The sequence below is a fragment of the Felis catus genome, chromosome D4 (assembly GCF_018350175.1).
Source record: "Felis catus isolate Fca126 chromosome D4, F.catus_Fca126_mat1.0, whole genome shotgun sequence".
NCBI lineage: Eukaryota > Metazoa > Chordata > Mammalia > Carnivora > Felidae > Felis > Felis catus.
Window position 1 is genome coordinate 20098125 of NC_058380.1, and position 18029 is coordinate 20116153.

Sequence of the window (18029 nt, forward strand, 5' to 3'; positions counted from 1 at the left end):
TGATCAAAACCGGAGTATTGCCTGAACCAGGCCTCTTCTTCTTTACTTGTGGTCCCTGCAGTTAGTAAATTAGGCAGATGTGGCCACTGCCCTGTGGTTTCTGACATAGACCCATACACATCTATTCAAGTAAGTCAATAAATATGCCGCTGCCTGCTGCCTCTTCTCCTCCTCCTCCTCCTTCTCCAAGTTTATTCTGAGAGAGAGAGTGAGGATGGGAGGGGCAGAGAGAGAGAATCCCAAGCTGGCTCTGTGCTGTTAGCATGGAGCCTGACACGGGGCTTGAATCCATAAACCGTGTGATCATGGCCTGAGCTGAGTTGGATGCTTAACTAACTGAGCCACCCAGGTGCCCCTGCTTCTTCCATTTTGTGTGGGATGAAGAGTGGGGAACCTGTTGCTGAGATGTTCAGAGTTTGGCAAGAAAAACCTTTCTCAGTAAGCTGTAAGCACAATGGTTTCTCAGAGGAAAGGAGATAGAATTTCAGAAGCATTAAAAAAAAAAAAAAAGAAACGAGAGGATATTCTTTCCTATTGTATAAAATGTATCCATCTATGTTACCAGTATTTACTGAGTGATCATGAGTTTATCCAGGGGATTCAGCATAATGCTGTATTGTAACGTGACCAACCACTTCTGTACCCCAAGTTTTTTCAGGGCCATCACCCTCCCTTTTGACCACCCCACCCTGGCCCCAACCCCAACCTGACTCTGTTCCGTGTCTAGGCTGGTCTGTATCCACTGCCTTGCTCATTCTCTGAGTTCCCCTCCAGGGTCACGTGGGTTGCCTAAAGAGGGCTCTGATATTAGCTTGCCGTGCCTTGTCAGTTCAAATCAAGTCACGGCAGCTCAAGCCCACCCTGCGGGCAAGTGCTTGACAGTTCTCCTTGTCAGCCCACTGTTGAAAGGCAGGCAGTGGCAGCGAGTGGGAACCAGTTAATTAGCAGTGACGACTACCAGGTTGGGATTTTTTGTTTAATGCTTAGTTAATTTCACAGTAATTGAATTTAGACTTGGCTTACATAGACTGGGGTGAAAGGCTCTGTGTGGAGCCCCAGCATTCTGCAGCAGGAGAGAGAAAAAGGCTATTGTTCTGAGATGTGCCTGGCCTCCTCTCATGAACTCTGTGAACATTTGGAGGCTTGGAATTTCCCACGGGGGGATTTTTAGGTGTGTGTGAGGCAAGTAGAGTACAGGAACACCTTCTGTCCGGAGGGGTAGGTACCAGAATTGGTGGAATCTGTACCTCTGTGTAAGGAGGAAACAGTGGAGCTTGAGTGGTTTTTCTAGGTGCTGGTCACAGGGGATGGCTCTTCACATATGTCCTCTCATTTCTTCTTGGACAGAAGGTATCTGGGACATCTTGGTCTTGATTACGGGCACACGACTTGCAGGGTACAGTGACAGAGCAGAGAGATTGCCACAGCTTTCAGAGCACATGGCTTCTATCTGTATATAGTGTAAAGGTGGTCTGTGATCGTTGTTCTTTGGAGGTTAGTATGAGTGTGTTTTGAGACCACATGTTTTCGGTTTGTGAATCCTGGGGTTTTTATAATTTGAGGCTATAATTTTCGTTGTGAATAATTTATAAAGGGCACCATTATGAAAGTGTGCAAATCCTGTGGTTACAGAATCACAATCCCTCAAGGGGAGGAGAATTGTCTTTCTTGAAAGGACAATGAGTTGGCTGAGTTTTGGTGTGGGTTCTGTGGCGATCATCTTTGTTAGCGCTGATGGCTGCCCCGTCAGTAGGGGGTCCATGTAACAGACTGGGGACCATCCAGGGAAATCAGGACCTATGCTTACTCTATCCTTCTAATCGTCCCCACATGTGACATCTATGGAATGGATAGGAGTCTCTTTATCTTGAATTTTAAGATTAATAAAATTTAGAAATCCAGGGGAAAATATGGTAATGTAAGGCTAATTAGTGATTAACACTTGCTGCCATAATATATGAAGTTTTGCAAAACTTTTCTGAGAACTCTTTCAATTTCTCATTAGAGCATCTTTTCCTCTCATGAATTCAATAGATTCTCTTATCTCTTTTAAGCTACCAGTGATAGCTTCTAAGTTTTACATTTATTTTTTCTGCAAACTTCCCATTTCTTTTATTTTGATCTCTTCTTCCATTTGAAAGTTTTCCCTTGATATCTGGTAATCCTTGGTTGCTTGTTCATGATTTATGGTGTGGGATTGAAAAATGAATTAGAACCTCTGAATGTGTGGGGAATGGAGAACTCACTGATTTTGAGCTTCACCTGAGGGGCGATGTGGGCAAATTGTTTGCTGTGGAACCCCTAATGTCAATTTCTTCATGTCCGTCTTCCGGGTGAGTCAGGTTGCCAAGAAGACTGTTAGATCTGTTGATAAGGGGCTGGCAGCTGATGGTTCTGGGGTACAGTGCTAGGAGCCAGTGGAAGGAGGCTGATGGTCCCTGTAATACATGCATAGGGTGTATAATCTATATACACTGGATACAGTACTCAGGCCCTCACCTGGCTTGGCATCCCCCAGTCCAGAGAGTCTTTGTTTTAAAAAAATTTTTTTAATGTTTATTTATTTTTAGATGTGGGGGCAGAGAGAGAGGGAGACCCAGAATCTGAAGCAGGCTCCAGGCTCTGAGCTGTCAGCACAGAGCCTGACACAGGGCTTGAACTCATGAACTGTGAGATCATGACCTGAGCCAAAGTCGGATGCTTAACCACCTGAGCCACGCAGGTGCCCCAGAGAGTCTTTGTTTTACACAGAGAATAAACCTGGAGGCTTTTGTCAGTGCTGGTGAAGAGCACTTACCTAGTGGTGTAGGAAAGAGGTGGAAATCTAGGACCTGACTGGTTTTCAAACAAGTTTCACATAATCTTTTTCCTTATGACTTCCTTCCCCTCCCTGACACTTGCCCTCTAGTTCCAGAAGTAGGTGGTGAGGCTTGTTCCTTAGATTTTTAAGGATTCTGCAGTCTGATTTGTATTTTGAAAGGGAACAAAATTAGACGTGCATGCTCAGTCTGCCATCTTAACCCGGAACAGTGTATCGTGTCTTTCAATTCTTTTATTTCTTTGGACATATTAAGCATTTTGTATGTTAAACATTCAATATATTTTGTATTTGAGCATTCCTGTATCTGAAGTCATCCTGGGCTTGCTTCTATTGATTGTTGTGTCTGTTGACTTTGGTGAGTTGTGTGAACTTGATTGTGAGTTCAGGTTAATTATAACCTGGAGGGAATTTGTTAAGGCTGGTTTGGTAGACACTTTGCCTAGAGATTTAAGGGCACTGTTATTTTGGATCTAGTGTAACTTCTCAATTTCAGATTCTTTTGACCACACAAAAAGTGTGAGGGCCAAGCTGGTCACAAATTCCCAGCTGCATGCCTCCGAAGGGCAGACTTTTTTCATTAGTTAGATCCTTTTTAGTTGTTGTGGTCCTTTGGGAGGCTAGCTTCATAAGGGGGCTCAGTTCAATTCTCTGTCTGGGGTGGGCCCCAGGTGTCTCCATTTGCCCCTTAGATGTGAGGTTCTTAAAAATGAAGCTCTGACCTGAGATCGATGTCTGGCATTTTGGCCTCCAGTAGCTGCAGGGCTTGCAGGGCTACAGGGCATTGGCTACCCACGCTCTCTTTTTCTCAGGCATCAGAGAATTTAGTCTGCTTGCCTGCATGTTTAGATGTGCACATGAGAGTGTGTTTCCAGGAGCCGGGTACCTGTTTTCTGCATTTCTGCAATGAATTGAGCGGGGAAAGTTGACTTTACCTGATGGTCCTATCTCTTGTTGCCACCACTCCCACGCCCAAGTTCAGGGTCAGCAGTGAGCCATTTGCCGTGGTAGTGTCCTCACCCCTTCCCCAACCACTGCACACTGCTGTGGACCATGTTTCTGCCATGCTCAGAAACTTCTGGGGCTCCCTGTTCCCTTGCTTGCTCCCTGGCTGTTCTATCCAACAGGTCTCCCTTTGCTCTTTTATTCTTGCATTGCCCTCTCCTGGAACGCCATTGTGCGGCCCACTTCCAACCACCGTGGTCCCAATCTTCCCACCTTCACTCTTGCTCACAGGGGATCCTCTACTTGGCATTGTCCTCACTTTCTCTGCCCCGTGTGGCTGGTCTCTATCTCAGTTATCCTTCATGGCTTGTTTCCAAAACTACCTCCTCCTGGGAGCCTCCCCACCAAAAATGAGCTTTCCCTGGACACTTTTTCTAAATTCTATGTACTTCTTTGTACTGTTTTGGGGGATACACACTTTTATGCACGTGCCTTCAACCTCTGGCTCGTGAGAGCTGGAAGATTTGTAAAAGGGAGATTCAGAAAAATGTATTATCTTGAAAATACTTAAATCAGATGAGTTGAAATTAATATTAATCTGGAGTGTTAATATTTAACTTTATGTGTCTCTCTGTATTTAATAGTCACATTGTTTACTTAAAAATCTACATGCAGGTAAGTGTGCAAATCTTAAATATAAAGCTCCCTGATTTTATGTATATACCTGTGTAGCCACCACTTCTATGAATATAGAAAATCTCCATCATGTCAGAAAGTTCTTGCTGAAATCAGTAGCCTCCTCCCTCCCATCCCAAGGTAACCACTTAAATTGAAGGTAGCAAGATTAAAAAAATCTAATCTCAACATCTCTTTCTTTAGGCTGATGAGTTTATTCTGATTCGGTTTAACAGTGATTACGGATATGTTTGGATTTATGCTAGGATCTAGTAATTTTGTGTTTTCTATTTGCAATAGTTTTGTCTATTTTAAAGTAATTTTCCCTTATATTTTAATAAAATTTAGTTTGATATGTATATGCTATTTCTTTTTTTAATATGAAATTTATTGTCAAATTGGTTTCCATACAACACCCAGTGCTCATCCCAACACGTGCCCTCCTCAGTGCCCATCACCCACTCTCCCCTCCCTCCCACCCCCCATCAACCCTCAGTTTGTTCTCAGTTTTTTTTTTTTAATTTTTATTTATTTATTTTTGAGAGACAGAGAACAAACAGGGGAGAAGCAGAGATAGAAGGAGACACAGAATCTGAAACAGGCTCCAGGCTCCGAGCTGTCAGCACAGAGCCGACGTGGGGCTTGAACTCAAACCGTGAGATCATGACCTGAGCTGAAGCCGGACGCTCAACCAACTGAGCCACCCAGGCAACCCTGTTCTCAGTTTTTAAGAGTCTCTTATGCTTTGGCTCTCTCCCTCTCTAACCTTTTTTTTTTTTTTTCTTCCCTTCCCCCATGGACTTCTTTCAAGTTTCTCAGGATCCACATAAGAGTGAAAACATAGGGTATGTGTCTTTCTCTGTATGGCTTTGTATATGCTATTTCTATTGATGAAAGAATTCTCACGTACTTGTCTTAAGCCTAAAATTAATTAATATCTCTATTCTCCCTTGAAAACCACAAGATCTTGGAATGCTTTAATTCCAATATCTTCCCTGCATTCTTCATATTATTTAAATCTAGTTTGATTTCACTTTAAGAAAAACTTATTTAATGAAGCAATATTAATTTTTACTATCATTTCCTGCTTAGTTTTTAACTTCTTTGCTGTTTCTTCCATATCCTGCTCCATATGTTGAAGACCTGTTTTCTTCTTCCTCATGTACATCCTTTCATATTTTTCTCAGACAGGAAACATCTGTGAGTAAGAAACTCATATTTTTGAATGAAAACGTTTCTGTTCTACTTGCATTCTTGAAGGAGATTTGAGACTTCTAAACTGATACTTTGCCTCAGTGTCTAACTTGTGGGAGGTTTTCTGTGTCTTTTTTTTTAATTCAAATATTACAGATGGAACAGACTTTTGCGACTCACAGCATTTTCAAAGAGATTATTCCCAGCATTGGTTGAAATGCATGTAAAGCCACATGCTCTTGTCCCTGGGGTGGCCTTAAAAAGAAACTAAGTCCTAATGCCACATCTTCTCTGACAGCTCTGTAGATCACCATCACCCCAACTTACTATTCTGGCCTGAATATGGGTTTATAAATGGTGTAGGAGAGTGGAGGTGCTGTGTTCTTTCATGTCAGTGCCCTCTGTCATGTCCTCATCAACCATTCCCTATTGTCTTGTTCTCATATTTGATTTTCCTGCCTTGCCCTTGAAGGCATTCGAGTTAATCTTGAGTACCACTGGGGTATCCCTTCCTATAGTAGATCTACAGTCATTTTGTGTGTATGTGAATTCATTCATTCCAGTATATTCTAGGCACCCACCGTGTGCAAGGGGGAAAAAGCAGTGAATGAGAGAGACCTCAAGTCCCTAATCTTGTACAGCTTGCATTTTAGTTGTGGGATGCATAGAATCAACAGGTAAATAATTAAGATGTATTGTGTTTTAGTCTGTGGTGACTGCTAAGGAAAAAAAGTAGATCGGAGAAGTGGGCTGGGCAGTGTAGAGGGTGGAGTGGTTGTTATTTTAAATAGGTAGTCAGGGTGCACCTGGGTGGCTCAGTGGGTTAGGTGTCCAACTTTGGCTTAGGTCACGATCTCCCTGGTTGTGAGTTTGAGCTCTGTGTCAGGCTCTGTGCTGATGGCTCAGAGCCTGGAACCTGCTTCCAATTCTGTGTCTCTGTCTCTCTCTGCCCCTCCTCCACTCACACTCTGTCTCTCTGTCTCTCTCAAAAAATAAATAAACATTAAAAACAATAGGTAGTAAGGGGAGCTCTTACTGACAGAGTGACAGTGGAGCGGACACCTGACATGGGGACCAGCATGCCTTTCAGGGACCTGAAGGAGACACCTGTAAAGCAGAGTGAACACTGAGTACACAGCCCCTGAGGTAGGAATATGAAGGCCAGTGTATCTGGTATACTGAGTCAGGGTGAACGGTTGCACCTGAGACCAGAGAGGGGGAGCCAGATCACAATGGCAGAAGCTACTAGAAGGCAAAATGGAAGTAGTTTTGGTGCCTCACTATAGGAAAACGTACTCTCACGATATATCTGATATATCAGGGTAAAACTAAGTTTTATCTGAACCATCACTCAAACTAGGAAAATACAGAAGAATGCTTGAAGATCACGGATGTCTCATTTCATCTAAGCCACTTGAGCTGTAGCTTTCAAAAGCATGTGGATGTTTTTAAAAGCTAATAACAAGGAACTTGAGAGAAGTGGTCTTGCTACCTCTTAGGAAGAGCAACTTGAATAAGTTTATCATAGAGCACTGTTTTATTCCATGAGACTGTTAATATGTGGCCTTAAGTGTCCATTATTTTTTTCTTTTACTCGCCATGAGAGCCTATTTTGGGGGGAGGGGTACACGAGCAACCAAGATTTAATTTTTGTTTGTACAATGTACATATAAGTCTTAGTCCATTTGGGCAGCTATAAAAATCCATGGGGTAGGAGGCTTATAAACAACAGAAAGTCTTTTCTCACAGCTCTGGAAGCTGCAAGTTCAAGATCAAGGCATCAGCAAATTTGTTGTCTAGTGAAAGTGTATTTCTAGGCTTATAGGTGGTCATCTTTTTTGCTGTGTCCTTTCGTGGCCAAGGGGTGAAGAATCTCTATGGTCTCTTTTCTAAGGGTACTAATCCTATCACCTCCCAAAGGTCCCACTTCCAAATACTATCATTTTGGGGCTTAGGATCTCAACATGTGAATTTTAGGGGATACAAACATTCAGTCTGTAGCAAGATAATAATCTGATTATAATATTCCGTTACTGTGAGTTACTATGCCATAGCTCATTCTATTATTGGATTATAGTAATTGTTCTCTTTTCCACGTTAAACTTGAGATTTGAATGTGACAGACTCAGGGAATATCGGCGATGAGAATTTGTTCTCATTGATGACTCATAATGATTATTCATTATCTCTTATTTAACTGGCACATGCTAGGTGCTCCACAGGGCATTAAATATATACAAACACACATGTGCACACATGCATACACCCACACACATTCCTTATTAGAATGGATGAGTAAGAGAATTGGTTTGAATTTCCTGTATCATTAGTAAATCCCTGGACACACATAGTGAAATTAAGAAGAAAAATATAAACAAGATTAAATAAAACTTATGCCAGTTTGGTTACATCAAGCTAAAGAAAATGTCCATTTCCCATATGTATTTGTTTGGAAAATTGTGGGAGATTCACTCTTGTATATTTTTCAAGGTTCTGTCAAATGTGAATGTTTTCTAAAGCTTATTATAGGAAAGAGCCAGTTGGGGGTAATTTTGTTCCTTTAAAGTCTCCCCTTCTGTTGCAGAGAAGGAATGCCAATGTGTTTAATGTGTGCCCAGAAGTATAAAATTGCCTTGAAGAAGGTGCAGGTATAGAAGAGTGAAAGTGGGGAGGTAGCTGGGAACCAATATTAAGAGAATCTGGTGTACTTCTGTCTGATTCAATTGAATTAAAATTTATTGACCATGTGTTGTAATCATAATTTAAGTGTGGAATGTAAGATGGACTCGTTCTCAAGTCATTTAAAGTGTTTATCAGATAGGATTCACAATAAAAGAGCGGTATGCAACAATATAAAGTGAGCTGATACAGTGACCATAGGGCATTCTTAGCTTCCAGCAGAAAGGAGAAGGAAGCGGTCTGTGTGGGCTGCAGTGCTGGGGGACACCAAGGGAGGGGAGGATGTGAGCAGGATGGATGGATGGGCTTTTGATGGTCAGAGGGGAGGCAAAGGAACAGTGTGAGTGAGGAGAAAAATATAAAAAAAAGGCTAAGGCAGAGATGAAGTTCATATATTCCGGAAACAGGAAGGAGACCAATGTGGTTGGAGTGGGGAGTTCCTTTAACTGAAGGAGAATGAGGAAGAAAAAGCAGGTTTGACTAGGATACAGTTTGGGGAGAGATTTGAATCAAATTGAGGAATTTGGATTTTTGTTAGAAAAGGGGGATATTTGGAGTGACTTCAGTGAAAATGATGATAGAGTAGGGACTTCTAAAAATTCTCTCCTCCATAAAAGCAATAAGAAAACTGGAAAAAAAATGGCCAGAATCAACTTTTCAGAACTCCAGGGATTAACCAAATTCTGGCAGCAATCTGAGGCACAGTCTCTGTAAGAACAGTGACCTTGTGGCATTTTAACTTATTCCCTGGTAATCACAGTAAGCTACCAGTGAGGACAGTTAGGAGTTGGAGTTCCTTCAAAGTCCTATTACTAAAAACTTTTTATTTGACTTGTCTCATGGTTTCCTGGAGCACTTCACTTACAAGGCTGCCCTTTTGTTCTGACTCAGAGCTCATCCAGTAAGAAGTCTTTTTTCTTTTTCTTTTTTTTTTCAACGTTTATTTATTTTTGGGACAGAGAGAGACAGAGCATGAACGGGGGAGGGGCAGAGAGAGAGGGAGACACAGAATCGGAAACAGGCTCCAGGCTCTGAGCCATCAGCCCAGAGCCTGACGCGGGGCTCGAACTCACGGACCGCGAGATCGTGACCTGGCTGAAGTCGGATGCTTAACCAACTGAGCCACCCAGGCGCCCCAAGAAGTCTTTTTTCAAGGTCATTTTTCAAAAGTATTTAGGGCCAATAGTTTAGCTTGGAGGCTGTCTGACATGAGGGACAACAGTTGGGGTAGAAAAAAGAATACATGCTTAAAAGGAAAGGATGGGGAATGAGGTATCTATTGGGGCTTTGAAAATGCTGACATATTCTTGGTAATCTATAAGGTCATGTGTGGATATAGTGGTGTGAATGCTGAGGGCTCCATGCATATTGAGTAGTAACCTAAGAAGGCTCCAAACCCTTGCCTCTGGCTCATCTTGAGGCTCTGTGTAAGCAGGAAGTGAAGGCTAAGGCAGGTGCCTGGCTGAGTGAAGAAGGCATGCCCACTGTATACTAAAAACTACACAATGCAAGTGAAAGAAATTAACGAAAACGTCAATAAATGGAAAGACTGTGTGTGTTGCAATAAGACACTGCTTCATACCCACTAAGATGCCATCGTCAAAAGGTGGACGATAACAAGTGTGGGAAAAGATGTGGAGAGTTTGGGACTCCCATGTATTGCTGGTAGGAATATAAAATGGTGTAGCCACCTTGATAAACAGTTTGGCAGTTCCTTAAATGGTTAAAAGTAGGTTTACCATATGATCCAGCAATTCTGCTCTGTGGCAATACCCACCAGAAATGAAAACATACACCCATGCAAAAACTTGTACACGAATACTAATAGTATTGTTTATAGTAGCCCCAGAGTGGGTACAACCCAAATGTCCATTCAACTGATGAATGGATAAATAAAACGTGGTATATCTATACCATGGAATATTATTCAGTCATAAAAATGAATTAAGTCCCTTTACATGGTGCAACATGGATGCACCCTGAAAATATGGTAAGTGAAAGAAGCAACACAGAAAAGGCCACAGGTGATATGATTTTCTTTATATGAAATCTCCAGAATAAGCAAATCCAGGGAGCTAAAGAGATTAGTGGTTATCAGGACCTGAGGGCGGGGTTAATGGTACTGACTGGTGATTGCTATTGGTTTCTTTACTGGGTAAAAAAAATATTCTGAAATTAGATAGCCACATCATTGAGTAAAATGGTGAACAGAATAAGAACCACTGAATTTTATACTTTGTAAATTGGAGTTTTAGTGTATGTGAGTCCTATCTTGTTAAAAAGAGGAATCTTTGAAGGCTTTTCAACATAAAAAATTATATATTAACAGTATAATGTACATTCCTAAATAAATAGCTAAAGATTAATAGATAAGGTCAGAGCCCAAAGAGATTAGAGTCAAGAGAACCCCAGCTAGGAAAAACTTATTGCATCCTGGCAAAAGAGTGTTAGACCAGGAGTCCAGGCAATGTCAATAGTTCCTTTATGGGATTTTCTGCTCACAAGCTTCTAGTACCTGACAATGCTCAGCCATGGGATATGTTAAATACATTTCTATTGAAGCTTAAGTCAAAAGGCCTGTATTGTAATCTCTAGGGGTGTGTGTGTGTGTGTGTGTGTGTGTGTGTGTGTGTGTGTGTGTGTTTGTGTGTGTGTGAGAGAGAGAGAGAGAGAGAGAGGGAGAGAGAGGGAAAGAGAGGGAGAGAGAGAGAGAGAGGGAGAGGGAGGGAGGGAGAGAGATGCTGTATATTGCAACACAGGATAAATTTCCTCTTCTGTAAAAGAGATTCTTTGTGGTGAGAGGCAAATTATATCCAAGTACAAGGATATGCTAAAAAGCCCAATTCATTTATGAATTAAAAATAAACATGACAATAACAGAAATAACAAAAAGGAGACTGTTCATCCATAACTCCAGTCCTGGCAGATTGGCTTGTGATGTTGAACTTTTTTTTTTTTTTTTTTTTTTTTTTTAAGAGACCAAAGCCTTTGCTTTTTTCCCAGCCATGGTTTTGTCTAGTTGAGTTTAAATACATTACAACGGATGTATTGGATATTTGTATATATAATTTTATAATATATTGGATATTATGAATGTATTAGGTATTATGTCCTATAAGTGTTACATATCACTTATTCTATATATCCTATATATGTGTATATATTATATACTTGTGTATACATATATGTTTGTAAATGTGCATACACACAAATGATATGAAATTGGGAGAAGTAGCATCTTAAATTCGGTAAGAGTCTAATCTTACCCAGTACTATTTAGAGATGCCCACGTTTCAAATGTGTTTCTGATTTTTTATGTGAAAATATAAAAAGCCTCTCTAAGAATAGGAAGCCAGTTCAGGAATGAAACTTCCTCTCTTGCTTAAAGGGATGTGTTTTCCTATGCAAATGTAGCAAAGCCCAGAAATTAGCAATGACTGCTAAATTAACACACTTGAAGAGCTTGGCTGGTTCTAATAGGCAGTCAAATGGTCTTGTTACATTGTAATAGTGCCAAGCTAATTGAAGTGATTACTGTTGCTCATGAGCAGCCTTTTTGAAGTAGAAGTCTTTTAAATTATCCATAGACGTTAAATGTCAGACACTATTGTGTAATTATACTTTGTAAATGCTGAATGTCATAAGGCATCACAGGTAATTGAGGTTTACAGAGAAGAGCTTTTTCTAAACCTAATTGGGCATCAACTCTTTGTCACTTTTTCTAAATCTAATTGGGCATCAACTTTTTGTGCCAGGGGACACTCCAGTGCCTCCCAGTCTCCCTTTCTTCCCCACCTTCTCTGGCTAGGCTTACTCATGGGGCCCCACATGTCACGATGGTTCCAAATCATTGAGCTTAAAACCCTCTATGTACCATCCTCTGGGATCTTTGGGGACTGTTTCACTTGTTTGGGATATCACAGGCTGAAGCTTTCTGGGAAGCCGAGTGTGGCTAGCTGATGACAGAGTTGGGCCATCTCAATGGAACATCAAATCCTTTAAAATCTCAGAGGGATTCCAGAATATTCTGCATGTTCTTTGATTTTTATCTGTGTGTTATTATTTGTGTGTGTGATTTTGGAAAATATCTTTTTATGACATTAGAAAAGGAGGTATCTATGGCTCTGAAGTAGTCATCCACATTTTCTCCCATTTTTATTTCTTTAAGATTTTTTTAAATGTCTATTCACTCTTTAGAGAGAGCGAGAGCGAGAGCGAGCACAAGTGAGCGCATGAGCAGGGGAGGGCCAGAGAGATAGAGGGATACAGAATCTGAAGCAGGCTCTAGGCTCTGAGCTGTCAGCACAGAGCAGGACACAGGGCTTGAACTCATGAACTGCGAGATCATGACTTGAGCTGAAGCTGGACGCTTAACTGAGCCACCCAGGTGCCCCTCTTCTATTTTTATTTCTTAGCTCCTATTGGAACAGACATTAGAGTTCCAAGTTAAAAAGAATTCATAGAAAGCAATTTTCTGCATTGCTTTTGCAACAGTAATGTTAATCATAAACCAAACCTTGGAATCTTCAAATGTCTTGCCTTTGTGGGTCACACACTTGAGAATAACTGAAAAGCCAAGTTGGGCTTTCTTTTTTTTAATAAGTTTTTAATGTTTGTTTATTTTTGAGAGAGAGAGAGAGAGAGAGAGAGGGAGACAGAGGATCTGAAGCAGGCTCTGCACTGTCAATGCAGAGCATGATGTGGGGCTCAAACTCACTAACCATGAGATCATGACCGGAGCTGAAGTCAGATGCTTAACCACCTGAGCCACCCAGATGCCCCCAAGTTGGACTTTTTAATGCAGACCTCAAGGTGTCCTGCTGTTGGCTATGAGTCTTCTGGCTTGGCTGGCTGGGAATACAGTCTCCATTTCTGGCATAGTGGCTGGCAGGAAATACACAAAAAGGCATTCTTATTGCATAATTCTTAATATGTGTGTTCAGTTGGTCACCAAATTTTATCAAATCAAACTATTTTGTCGCTGTGATTTCATGATGGGCCCCCCATTGTGTGCCTCCAGTAGGTAGCAGTTTATGAAAGTCCTAGCTTATTTGTAAAATTATCTCTATCTTTGCTTTTTAAAAGCATTCGTTATTCTCTATGATAAATTGAGTTTTGATGAAAGCATTTTCTGCCCCACGCAAGGAGACTGTCTGGGAGAAGCGTCAGTGTGTGTAGCAAAGAGGATGTGGATGTTTTCAACGTGATGAAAACAGAGGAGTTGGGTAGTCTTGCCGAGTGCGTTGTGGACAGTCTGCTGATTTCTGTAGATGGAGGCAGAGATGTTCACATAGATTCTCAGAATGGTCAGGCCTTACTACAGGCTTCAAAGATACATTCTTGTTCTTTATGATTTTTTTCATTGTGATATTGAAAAGGTAAATGAGGACTTTTTATACATTACAAGTAGTGTACAGATACTTGTCAGAAATAACACTAAGCAGTGAGTGTAGTTTTTCTAGCATCACTTTTGAAGGTGGCTTTTATGATGTGCCTGTCGGAGAATAATTAGGTTCAAGGATATTATTAAAGTTGTTAAAAGTTTAAAGCAATAATGTGCAAGGTGCCACACAAAATGTTGAATTAGACATGGTTTTTGCACAATGAGCTTATGCATACCCTCTCATTTTACTTCCCTCCATAACAAATTATAACCTTCCTGTTAAAGTTCTTACCCCTGTGGCTGGTAAGTCTTGCCTTTTTTTACTAATCAGTGTCTCTATTGCTCCTGTTATATCAGGGTGACTTAAACTGGTGGGGAAAAGCATTGTTCTTACTGATGTGATATTGATGACTAAGATGTGCAGGGGCTCATGGTTAGCCACAAGTTTGAAAAATCATCAGTCATCTTATACTCCTTCAGGAGTCCTTAAATATAAGCAACAAGGTGGGGCTCTTTGTGCAAAGCTTTGCTGGACTGTGGCTGTCCAGCTGAAGATCAAGGTAACATATCAGAAAAGTGACCACCACTGGCTGCTCTCCATGTTCCAAGGGAGGGGTTAGCATTCTCAAGGGGAGGGTACTGCTGGCTTCACGGGGGTGGCCATCGATGGTGTTCATTACTTACAGCTTGTTCCCCTTCGATGCAAGGTGGGCTTATACTTCCTTGTGGTTAGGTGGAACTCAGGTGACTAATATCGGCCAATGAGTTACGACTAGAAGTTTTATGTGTCGTGTTCAGGCTGGAGCACTTATTGCCAATGTGAAACCTCTCAAAAGCTCTTGCTCTACTTAGCATGGTGATTGGCAGTATTCAAGATGGTGGGTGTTCTATCAGAGCAAAGAAACCTGGAGCAGAGCTCTCAGCTGACCCTTGATGGGCATGTAGAACAGAACAAGAAATAACTTGTGTCGTTACTGGCATTTCTTGGTTCAACACAACTTAGCTTACCTGACTGATATACCGTAGCTAGGCCAGTAGTTCGCTTAGGGCCTATATCAGGGGTCACAAATGTGAGTGCCCATGAAACCCCATACGGGTGAATGAGGTGGGCAGGCTGTAAGAAAGGCACGGACGTGCTTTGTTTGCATGTTAAACATGTAGGCACATTCCTTGCTTTTTACAAAGGCATGCATTCTCCTTTTTTTTTTTTTTTTTTTTGGGAATAAGTAAACTTTGTGGTATCTCTTTTGATACTTCCCCTTGATAGATGATAGTCTCTTTTGATACTTCCCCTTTATAGATGATAGTCTCAGCAACTGTTTCTCTATTAGTTGTAAAAACAGCGGTCAAGTGTGATGATAAATGACTATAATGCTTGCTGGGCATCAGTAAGGGGAGGGGGGGCACCATAGCAAAGGTGGTTTCTGTGAAAATTGGACTCTATAAACCCTGTCTAAAGGAGGCAGCTGGTTTCATTTAGCCCAAAGCAATTTCTGACCTCTGGGAATGTGCACAGAATTCCTAGTTCTCAAGATTTTCTAAGGGAAGGTTTTTTTTGTTTTTGTTTTTGTTTTTTTTTTTGAAGAGAAGATTTTATGTGAAGTGTTTTAATTTTGAAATAATCAATTTTAAAAATTGCCAAAATAAAAAAAAATGTCATACAGCTAATACCTTATAGACTTTGGCCTATATCCCCCACAGCTTGTCATTCTCAAACTAATAAAAAATCTTCATTTGAAGAGGTTACATCTTAAAAACAGAACAAGCATATATCAATTGACAACGTAATGACATGACAAAATAATAACAAGCAATCAGCAAATATTTGATTTCTTACTCTTTGTTAACATTGTGCTATGTGCTGTGGGTGATACTAGAGAAAAAGGATGGGCCTTGACTTTTGGGGAACTCACGATTTCATTGGGGAACAAATGGAAAGAAATAATATAAGAAACAACGGGGGCACCTGGGTGGTTCAGTTGGTCACACATCCGACTTCTGCTCAGGTCATGATCTCGCATTTTGTGAGTTGGAGCCCCACGTTGGGCTCTGTGGTGTCAGCTCAGGAGACTGGAGCCTCCTTCAGATTCTGGGTCTCTCCTTCTCTCTGCCCCTCCCCACTCACACTCTGTCTCTCTCTCAAAAAATGAATAAATATTAAAAAATAAACAATATAAACAGTATAAAAAGAAACAATTAAGAGAAATTGTATTAGGGTTATCCAGAGAAACAGAGCCAATAGGATATACATATTGTATTATATGTATAGTTGACCCTTGAACAGATGGGCTTGAACTGCATAGTATGTGCAGTATATGTGAATTTTTTTCGGTACATATAGCACAGCCCTGCAAATGCATTTTCTCTATTTCCTTAATAACATTTCCTTTAGCTTTATTGTAAGAATACAGTATATAATACATATTTAAAATATGTGTTAATTGACTGGTTATGGTCATCAGTAAGGCTTCCAGTCAACAGTAGTCTATTAGTAGTTAAGTTTTGGGGGAGTCTAAATTTATATATGGATTTTTAACTATACAGGTGTTGGCATCCCTTACCCCATGTTGCTCAAGGGTCAATGGTATACATGTATACATATGTATTTATATATATAATATTTATATTCTGTATATATAGCCTACACGCGCATACACACCTATTTAGAGAAAGATTTATCATAGGAATTGATGTGTAAAATTATGGAGGCTGATCTTCCATTTGCAAGCTGGAGGTCCAGGAAAGTCAGTGCTGCAGTCTGAAGACCTAAGTAAGCCCAGGGAGCCAGTGGTGTAGATTTCAGTCTGAATCTGAAGGCTTGAGAATCAGGAACACCAAAGTCAGGAGACCAGTGTTCCAACTCAAATAGAGAGTGAATTCAACCTTCCCTGCCTTTTCTTTCTATTCAGTCTTCCAATCAGTTCGTTCTCCCATATTGAGGAGAACCATCTGCTTGCTTAGTTCACCAGTTCAGATGTTAATGTGTTCTGGAAACATCCTCCTAAACATTTGACCAGCTATGTGGGTGTCCTATGGCCCAGTGAAATTAATGCATAAAATCCACCATCACAGACACTATGTAAGAAGGTGTAGCTAATAGCCATGCTTTGCAACAAGAGCTGAAGTGTGATGAGAGAGGGTGGAACAGACCTAGAAGGAGGAAGTGGGATTGAGCAGAAGGCTGAAGAATGGATGGAATACCAGGTGGGGTCAGGGAATGTCAGATGATCCATGTGAAGAGGACACTGAGGGACAAAACGCAGGGTGGCTGCTTAACTAGAATAGAAAGTGCCTAGGGGAAGCAAGAAAACATGACTGGGAGAGAGTTTGGTTGCAAGGTACTGTGTTAAGGACCTCAGAAGTCAGGTGGAGGCATTGACCGTTACTGCAGTAAGAGGCGGTGGCTCCTGGCAGCAACCAGGACATCAAGAGGAGACTGGACACCAGAGTCCAGGCCAGCTGTCACTAATTAGCATTGCTTGTGGGGCCTGGGACAAGTCATTTACTGTCTGTTGTCCTAGTTTTTATATACGTGAGAAGAACAACATCAGTGTTAGACTCACATGTGAAGTGTATTGAAAATAGAGATGTTTGGGCATCCAACACCCCAACCTTCTGAGGATTTGGATTTTGAGTGAGCGCTGGATGGGGTTCTGATACATGCTAACCTTTGAGAAGCACTACACTGAGACATCCCCCTCAGTGAATGAGCTGATGAGAAGGGTGAAATCAGAGGTGGGAGGAGGACTGACATTACTATGCAGGTTGGGTTAGGGAAGGAATAGCCAGAGTCTATGCCCCCTCTCCTATGCAAGCCAGATTAACCTCCTTACTGTCTCCTTAATGTGGCTTGCCTGATCTCTCTTGAAGATTTTTGTTTTGTTTTGTTTTTTAATGCTTATTTATTGTTTGAGAAAGAGAGACACAAGGCATGAGGGGGGAAGGGGCAGAGAGAGAAGGAGACTCAAAATCCGAAGCAGACTCCAGGCTCTGAGCTGTCAGCACAGAGCCCAATGCAGGGCTTGAACTCACAAACCGTGAGATCATGACCTCAGCCAAAATCAGACACTTAACTGACTCAGCCAACCAGGCACCCCAGGCTCTTGAAGATCTTAATTTGGAACCACCTTGAGGCAGGTTTTTGTTTAATCGTAAGACATTAAAGTATTGTCTGTATGACAGGGAAGTCAATTTGATTTTAAGGTCTCTTTGTCATCTCTACTTATTTCAAATGCACTCTTGGTTTCTGGTCCTAGGTGTTCATATTGCAGTAAATATGGACACAGAAATCAAGCACTGTTTAGAAGATTAACCATATCCCATGTGATATATACA

General features: G+C 41.2%; 1 long non-coding RNA gene across 2 annotated transcripts in view; it reads left to right on the top strand.

Annotated features, from left to right (window-relative positions):
- The window catches only part of LOC123381495, a 656019-nt gene that overhangs the window by 110369 nt on the left and 527621 nt on the right, over positions 1–18029 (top strand). The gene's annotated exons all lie outside the window — the stretch shown is intronic.